General features: G+C 40.0%; 1 non-coding gene across 1 annotated transcript; it reads right to left on the minus strand.

Annotated features, from left to right (window-relative positions):
• Nucleotides 1-374: 374 nt before the first annotated feature.
• LOC148552869 (small nucleolar RNA R71) lies at nt 375-482 on the minus strand. The gene has a single exon (XR_015893105.1). It is a non-coding gene; the product is annotated as a small nucleolar RNA R71 (small nucleolar RNA).
• Between the last annotated feature and the right edge of the window lie 9,003 nt (nt 483-9,485).

A 9,485-nucleotide genomic window follows, 5' to 3' on the forward strand; every position in this document is an offset into this window, starting at 1 on the left:
GTGCAAGGAAGATGCTTGGTGACTTTACTGCACCAAATTCCAACTTTCATGGAAGAAGCATCTCAATCCCTGCCATTGGAACAAACAATTTTGAGCTAAAGCCTCAATTAGTTTCTCTGATGCAACAAAATTGCAAGTTTCATGGACTTTCATCAGGAGATCCTTTTCAGTTCTTAACTGAATTCTTGCAGATCTGTGATACTGTTAAGACCAATTGGATTGATCCTGAGGTCTACAGGCTTATGCTTTTCCCGTTTGCTGTAAGAGACAGAGCTAGAATATGGTTGGACTCTCAACCTAAAGATAACCTGAACTCTTGGGATAAGCTTGTCACGGCTTTCTTAGCCAAGTTCTTTCCTCCTCAAAAGCTTAGCAAGCTTAGAGTGGATGTTCAAACCTTCAAACAGAAAGAAGGTGAATCCCTCTATGAAGCTTGGGAGAGATATAAGCAACTGACCAAAAAGTGTCCTTCTGACATGCTTTCAGAATGGACCATCCTGGATATATTCTATGATGGTCTGTCTAAATTATCAAAGATGTCATTGGACCATTCTGCAGGTGGATCCATTCACCTAAAGAAAATGCCTGCAGAAGCTCAAGAACTCATTGACATGGTTGCAAATAACCAGTTCATGTACACTTCTGAAAGGAATCCTGTGAGTAATGGGATGCCTCAGAGGAAGGGAGTTCTTGAAATTAATACTCTGAATGCCATATTGGCTTAGAATAAAATATTGACTCAGCAAGTCAATATGTTTTCTCAGAGTCTGAATGGATTGCAAGCTGCATCCAACAGTACTCAAGAGGCATCTTCTGAAGAAGAAGCTTATGATCCTGAGAACCTTGTAATAGTAGAGGTGAATTACATGGGTGAACCCTATGGAAACACCTATAATCCTTCATGGAGAAATCATCCAAATTTCTCATGGAAGGATCAACAAAAGCCTCAACAAGGCTTTAATAATGGTGGAAGAAATATGTTTAGCAATAGCAAGCCTTTTCCATCATCCACTCAGCAACAGATAGAGAATTCTGAGCAGAATCCATTTAGCTTAGCAAATATAGTCTCTGATCTATCTAAGGCCACTTTAAGTTTCATGAATGAAACAAGGTCCTCCATTAAAAATTTGGAGGCACAAGTGGGCCAGCTGAGTAAAAGAGTCACTGAAACCCCTCCTAGTACTCTCCCAAGCAATACAGAAGAGAATCCAAAAAGAGAGTGCAAGGCCATTACCTTACTTGGTGTGGCCGAACCCAAAATGGAGGAGGAGGACGTGAATCCTAGAGAGGAAGACCTCCTGGAACGCTCAGTGACCAATAAAGAGTTTTCCTTTGAGGAACCAAAGGAATCTGAGGCTCATCTAAAGACCATAGAGATTCCATTGAACCTCCTTTAGCCCTTCATGAGCTCTGATGAGTATTCATCCTCTGAAGAGGATGAAGACACTACTGAAGAGCAAGTTGCTAAATACCTTGGTGCAATCATGAAGCTGAATGCCAAATTATTTGGTGATGAGACTTGGGAAGATGAACCTCCCTTGCTCACCAACGAACTGAATGCATTGGATTGGCATCAGTTACCTCAAAAGAAATAGGATCCTGGTAAATTCCTAATTCCCTGTAACATAGGCACCATGACCTTTGAGAAGGCTCTGTGTGACCTAGGGTCAGGCATTAACCTTATGCCACTCTCTGTAATGGAGAAACTTGGGATCTTTGAGGTGCAAGCTGCCAGAATCTCATTAGAGATGGCAAATAACTCAAGAAAACAGGCTTATAGACTAGTAGAGGACGTGTTAGTAAAAGTTGAAGGCCTTTACATCCCTGCTGATTTCATAATCCTAGACACTGGGAAGGATGAGGATGAATCCATCATCCTTGGAATACCCTTCCTAGCCATAGTAAGAGCTGTGATTGATGTGGACAGAGGAGAGTTGGCCCTTCAACTGAATGAGGACTACCTTGTATTTAAGACTCAAGGATCTCCTTCTATAACCATGGAGAGGAAGCATGAAAAGCTTATCTCACTGCAGAGTCAACCAACGCCCCCACAGTCAAACTCTAAGTTTGCTGTTGGGAGGCCACAACCAAACTTTAAGTTTGGTGTTGAACCCCCACATTCAAACTCTAAGTTTGGTGTTGGGAGGTTCCAACAATGCTCTGAACATCTGTGAGGCTCCATGAGAGCTCACTGTCAAGCTATTGACATTAAAGAAGCGCTTGTTGGGAGGCAACCCAATGTTATTTAATTATATCTATTTATCTTCTATTGTTATTTTATGTTTTTTTAGGTTGATGATCATGTGGAGTCACAAAAACTACTGAAAAATCAAAAACAGAATGAAAAAAAACATTAAAAATAGCTCACCTTGGAGGAAGAGCTTACTGGCGTTTAAACGCCAGTAAGAAGCATCAAACTGGCGTTTAACGCCAGAAAGAAGCATCAAGCTGGCGTTAAACGCCTGAAACAAGCACCAGACTGGTGTTTAATGCCAGAACAGAGCATGGAAGTGGCGTTTAACACCAAAAATAGGTAGCAGTCTGGCGTTAAACGCCATATTGCATACAAAGGGCGTTTTGCACGCCTAATTGGAGCAGGGATGCTAACTCCTTGACCCCTCTGGATCTATGGACCTCACAGGATCCCCTCAGGATCTGTGGACCCTATAGGATCCCCACCTCTTCTTCTCTCCTCTTCACACCTTTTCATAACTTTCTTCCCCAAATACCCTTCACCAATCACCTCAATCACTCTTCCCCATCACCTCTTCACCACTCACATCCATCCTCTCTTCCCCAAACACCCCACCTACCTCCAAAATTCAAACTTTTTTTCCCTCCCAAACCCAACCCTAATGGCCGAACCCTAAACCCTCCGCCACTCTTATATAAACCCCTCATTCCTTCTTCATTTTCACACAACAAAACCCTTTTTTCTTCCCCTTGGCCGAATACACACCTCTCTCCCTCTCCTCCATTTTTCTTCTTCTTACCCTTCTTTCTTTCTTCTTTTGCTCGGGGACGAGCAAACATTTTAAGTTTGGTGTGGTAAAAGCATTGCTTTTTATTTTTCCATAACCATTAATGGCACCTAAGGCCAGAGAAACCTCAAGAAAGAGGAAAGGGAAGGCAATTGCTTCCACCTCTGAGTCATGGGAGATGGAGAGATTCATCTCAAAGGTCCATCAAGACCACTTCTATGAAGTGGTGGCCAAGAAGAAAGTAATCCCTGAGGTTCTTTTCAAGCTCTAAAAGAGTGAATATCCGGAGATCTGACAAGAGATTAGAAGAAGAGGATGGGAAGTTCTCTCTAATCCTATTCAACTAGTTGGGATCTTAATGGTTCAAGAGTTTTATGCAAATGCATGGATCACTAGGAACCATGATCAAAGTGTGAACCTGAATCCAAAGAATTAGCCTACCATGGTTTGGGGAAAATACTTAGATTTCAGTCTGGAAAATGTAAGGTTGGCGTTCAACTTGCCAATGATGCAAGAAAACGCACGCCCCTACACTAGAAGGGTCAACTTTGATCAAAGGTTGGACCAAGTCCTCATGGACATATGTGTAGAAGGAGCTCAATGGAAAGTTGACTCAAGAAGCAAGCCGGTTCAATTGAGAAGACCGGACCTTACGCCTGTAGCTAGAGGATGGTTGGAGTTTATTCAACGCTCAATTATTTCTACTAGCAACCGGTCTGAAGTTACTATAGACCGGGCCATCATGATCCATAGTATCATGATTGGAGAGGAAGTGGAAGTTCATGAGATTATACCTCAAGAACTCTATAAGGTGGCTGACAAGTCTTCCACTTTGGAAAGGTTAGCCTTTCCTCACCTCATTTGTCACCTCTGCAATTCGGCTGGAATTGACATAGAGGGAGACATCCTCATTGATGAGGACAAGCCCATCACTAAGAAAAGGATGGAGCAAACAAGAGATCATGGACCTCAACAAGAGTATGAGAAAATTCCTCACCATGAAATCCCTAAGATGCCTCAAGGGATGCACTTCCCTCCACAAAACTATTGAGAGCAAATCAACACTTTCCTAGGAGAATTAAGCTCCAACATGGGACAACTAAGAATGGAGCACCAAGAGCACTCCATCATCCTCCATGAGATTAGAGAAGATCAAAGAGCTATGAGGGAGGAGCAACAAAGACAAGGAAGAGACATAGAGGAGCTCAAAAGCACCATTGGTTCTTCAAGAAGAGGAAGACGCCACCCTCACTAAAGTGGACCCGTTCCTTAATCTCCTTGTTCTTATTTTCCTATTTTTCGATTTTATGCTTCATGTTTATTTATGTTTGTGTCTTTATTACATGATCATTAGTGTTTAAGTGTCTATGTCTTAAGGCTATGAATGTCCTATGAATCCATCACCTCTCTTAAATGAAAACTATTTTAATTATAAAAGAACAAGAAGTACATGGTTTCGAATTCATCCTTGAAACTAGTTTAATTATTTTGATGTGGTGACAATACTTTTTGTTTTCTGAATGAATGCTTGAATAGTGCATATGTCTTTTGATATTGTGGTTTATGAATGTTAAATATGTTGGCTCTTGAAAGAATTATGAAAAAGGAGAAATGTTATTTGATGATCTAAAAAATCATAAAAATGATTCTTGAAGCAAGAAAAAGCAGTGAATAGAGAAAAGCTTGCGAAAAAAAAGAAAAAAGAAAGAAAAAGAAAAAGCAAGCAGAAAAAGCCAAAAGCTCTTTAAACCAAAAGGCAAGAGCAAAAAGCCAATAGCCCTTAAAACCAAAAGGCAAGGGTAATAAAAAGGATCCAAGGCTTTGAGCATCAGTGGATAGGAGGGCCTAAAGGAACACAATCCTGGCCTAAGCGGCTAAACCAAGCTGTCCCTAACCATGTGCTTGTGGCGTGAAGGTGTCAAGTGAAAACTTGAGACTGAGCGGTTAAATTCAAGGTCCAAAGCAAAAAAAGAGTGTGCTTAAGAACCCTGGATACCTCTAATTGGGGACTTTAGCAAAGCTGAGTCACAATCTGAAAAGGTTCACCCAGTTATGTGTCTGTGGCATTTATGTATCTGGTGGTAATATTGGAAAACAAAGCGCTTAGGGCCATGGCCAAGACTCATAAAAGTAGCTGTGTTCAAGAATCAAGATACTGAACTAGGAGAATCAATAACACTATCTGAATTCTGAGTTCTTATAGATGCCAATCATTCTGAACTTCAATGGATAAAGTGAGATGCCAAAAACTATTCAAGAGGCAAAAAGCTACTGGTCCCGCTCATCTGATTGGAGCTAAGTTTCATTGATATTTTGGAATTTATAGTATATTCTCTTCTTTTTATCCTATTTGATTTTCAGTTGCTTGGGGACAAGCAACAATTTAAGTTTGGTGTTGTGATGAGCGGATAATTTATACGCTTTTTGGCATTATTTTTACATAGTTTTTAGTATGATTTAGTTAATTTTTAGTATATTTTTGTTAGATTTTAAATAAAAGTCATATTTCTGGACTTTACAATGAGTTTGTGTGTTTTTCTGTGATTTCAGGTAATTTCTGGCTGAAATTGAGGGACTTGAGCAAAAATCAGATTCAGAGGTTAAAGAAGGACTGTAGATGCTGTTGGATTCTGACCTCCCTGCACTCAAAGTAGATTTTCTGGAGCTACAGGAGTCTAAATGGTGCACTCTTAATTGAGTTGGAAAATAGACATCCAGGGCTTTCCAAAAATATATAATAGTCAATACTTTGCCCGAATTTAGACGACGCAAACTGGCGTTCAACGCCAGCCTTCTGCCCTATTCTGGAGTTAAACGCCAGAAACAGGTTGCAAAGCAGAGTTAAACGCCAGAAATAGGTTACAAACTGGCGTTTAACTCCAAGAAAGACCTCTGCACGTGAAAGCTTCAATGCTCAGCCCAAGCACACACCAAGTGGGCCTAGAAGTTAATTTTTGCATCATTTACTCATTTCTGTAACCTTAGTAACTAGTTTAGTATAAATAGAACTTTTTACTATCATGTTAGGCATCTGATCTTTGATCAATCTTATGCTATCTTAGACCTCCATGGGAGGCTGGCCACTCGGCCATGTCTACCCTATTTTCACTTATGTATTTTCAACGGTAGAGTTTCTACACACCACAGATTAAGGTGTGGAGCTCTGCTGTTCCTCATGAATTAATGCAAAGTACTATTGTTTTTCTATTCAATTCGAGTCTATTTATTCTCTAAGATATTCATTCGCACACAAGAACATGATGAATGTGATGATTATGTGACGCTCATCATCATTCTCACTTATGAACGTGTGCTTGACAAACACTTCCGTTCTACATGAAAACAAGCTTGAATGCATATCTCTTAGCCTTCTGATTCACGATCAGAGTCTTCGTGGTATAGGCTAGAACTATTGGCGGCCATTCTTGAGATCCAGAAAGTCTAAACCTTGTCTGTGGTATTCCGAGTAGGATCTGGGAAGGGATGGCTGTGACGAGCTTCAAACTCGCGAGTGCTGGGCGTAGTGACAGACGCAAAAGGATTACTGAATCCTATTCCAGTATGATCGAGAACCAACAGATGATTAGCCATGCGGTGACAGCGCATCTTGGACCATTTTCACTGAGAGGACGGGAAGTAGCCATTGACAACGGTGATGCCCTACATAAAGCTTGCCATGGAAAGGAGTATGAAGAATTGGATGAAAGCAATAGGAAAACAGAGGTTCAGAAGGAATAAAAGCATCTCCATATGCTTATCTAAAATTCTCACCAATGAATTACATAAGTATCTCTATCTTTATTTTACATTTTAATTATATTTTAATTATCAATTCACTATAACCATTTGAATCTGCCTGACTGAGATTTACAAGGTGACCATAGCTTGCTTCAAGCCGACAATCTCCGTGGGATCGACCCTTACTCACGTAAGGTTTATTACTTGGACGACCCAGTGCACTTGCTAGTTAGTTGTGCGAAGTTGTGACAAAGAACTAAGATTATGAACGTGCGTATTAAGTTTTCAGCGCCGTTACCAAGGAATGAACGATCACGATTTTCCCACACCAAGTTTTTGGCGCCGTTGCCGGGGATTGTTCGAGAAAGGACAACTAACGGTTCATCTTGTTGCTCAGATTAGGTAATTTTATTTTAGGCCCCGGAAGTATATTTCTGCACTATTTGCACTTAGTTACTCATTTTCTGTAACCTTAGGTTACTAGTTTAGTATAAAAACTACTTTTAGAGATTTATTTTGGAGTTTTTAGTTTTTGATATTCTGGAACTTGTATGTTCACGTTTGGAGGCTGGCCTCACGGCCATGCCTAGACCTTTCACTTATGTATTTTCTACGGTGGAGTTTCTACACCCCATAAATTAAGGTGTGGAGCTCTGCTGTTCTTCATGAATTAATACAAGTACTATTGTTTTTCTATTCAATTCACGCCTACTTCTTATCTAAGATATTCATCGCACTTCAACCTGATGAATGTGTTGACCTGTGACACTCATCATCATTCTCACTTATGAACGCGTGCCTGACAACCACTTCCGTTCTACCTGCAATAGCTTGAGTGTGTATCTCTTGGACTCCTGGTTCATGACGCATGATTGCCTCTCCTGACAATAGAGCATTTCATTCCGTGAGATCAAAGTCTTCGTGGTATAGGCTAGAACCATTGGCAGCATTCCTGAGATCCGAAAAGTCTAAACCTTGTCTGTGGTATTCCGAGTAGGATCTGGGAAGGGATGACTGTGACGAGTTTAAACCTGCGAATGTGGGGCATAAGTGACAGTGTGCAAAAGGACAATGGTCTTATTCCGACGATAGCGAGAACTGACAGATGATTAGCTGTGCGGTGACGACGCATATGGATTTGTTTTCATCCGAGAGGATCATATAGCTTGCCATGGAAGGAGGTAACGCATGGTTAGAAGAAGGCAGTAGGAAAGTAGAAGTTCAGAAGCAACTACGCATCTCCATACGCTTATCTGAAATTCCCACCAATGATTTACATAAGTAACTTTATCTTATTTTATATTTTATTTATATTTTAATTATCAAAACCCCATAACCATTTGAATCTGCCTGACAGAAATTTACAAGGATGACCATAGCTTGCTTCAAGCTGACAATCTCCGTGGGATTGACCCTTACTCACGTAAGGTTTATTACTTGGACGACCCAGTGCACTTGCTGGTTAGTTGTTCGGAGTTGTGAAAAAGAGTTGAGATTAAGATCGTGCGTACCAAGTTTTTGGCACTATAGCCAGGGAACGAATAATCACGATTTCGCGTACCAAAGGCCATTCAATTGAGAAGTGGTAAAGTGACTGGTTCTGAGACTAAGGTCAATGAGGAGCTAGTTGAAAAAGAAGCTCCAGAGGAGAAGAAAAAAGAGGTGGAGGAAGTCCCTCCTAGGCGTGCAGATAACCCATTCCCAGTCTCTCTTGACACTCATCCTACATTGCCAAAGGCTCCTGAGTACAAGCCTAAAATTCCATATGTAACACCCTAATTATCCTAAGCCTTACCTCGCGTCGCAAAGCAAAGGTTAATCAAAGGTTACAACAGTTCTAAGCTCATACATATAATATATAGAAAGAATTAATATAGTCTAGAAGCCTGATGAAGGATATAGCTCAAAAACAGGATTTGAAAAGCACAAAATGTACTTACTAAGCTTAACGCACAAGATATAGATATAATATAACAAAATATCAGAGTATAATTGTATAAGAATCTAGCCACGGCTCACAGAGTTTAAGCCAGCTAGCTATATACAGACCATATAGAAATCTGAAAGTTAAAAACAGCTTATACAAGTTTTTCTCTTAAAGTAAGCCTCTAGGCAAAAGTAAACACAAAAGATGAGAGATCTAAACAAAAAGACTCCAAAACATATCCAGGATCCTGATGAGAGAACTTTTGCGTGGTCTAGAAATTTGCGGATAAATCCTCGTTGCAAGTATAGTTTCTAAACCTTCAAAAGTCCTTTCATACAAACGTTTTGGTTGTCACAAGTAACAAACCCCTTTGAAATTGATAACCGAGTATTTAAACCTCGGGTCGTCTTCTCAAGGAATTGCAGGGAGGTATGTTCTTATTATTGGTTATGAGTTTTGTAAATTAGGGGTTTTAGAAAGTAAGGGAGCAGTATGTTGCATAAGAAGAATAAAATAAATAAATAACTATAAAATAAACTCTTGGCAAGGTATGAAAACTGGAAGTCCTATCCTGGTTATCCTTATTAATTGTAATGAGAATTGGATTTTTCTCCCACTTTGTTAACCTCTAACTGTGAAGGTAAGTTAAGTGGATGAATTAATTTTTATTCCTCAGGTCCTAGTCTTTCCTTGGGAAAGGCTAGAGTTATTGGAACTTGAATTAATGAAATGAAGAAATCCAATTTTCAATCAACAGTGAGTTTGATAACTCAAGTGTCTCCAATGACTCAACCAAATCCAAAAGGGAAAAAAGTCTACTTGAATGAAAATAATTTGGA

This window comes from Arachis ipaensis, chromosome B7 (genome assembly GCF_059453495.1).
Source record: "Arachis ipaensis isolate K30076 ecotype BB chromosome B7, ASM5945349v1, whole genome shotgun sequence".
NCBI classification, from domain to species: domain Eukaryota; kingdom Viridiplantae; phylum Streptophyta; class Magnoliopsida; order Fabales; family Fabaceae; genus Arachis; species Arachis ipaensis.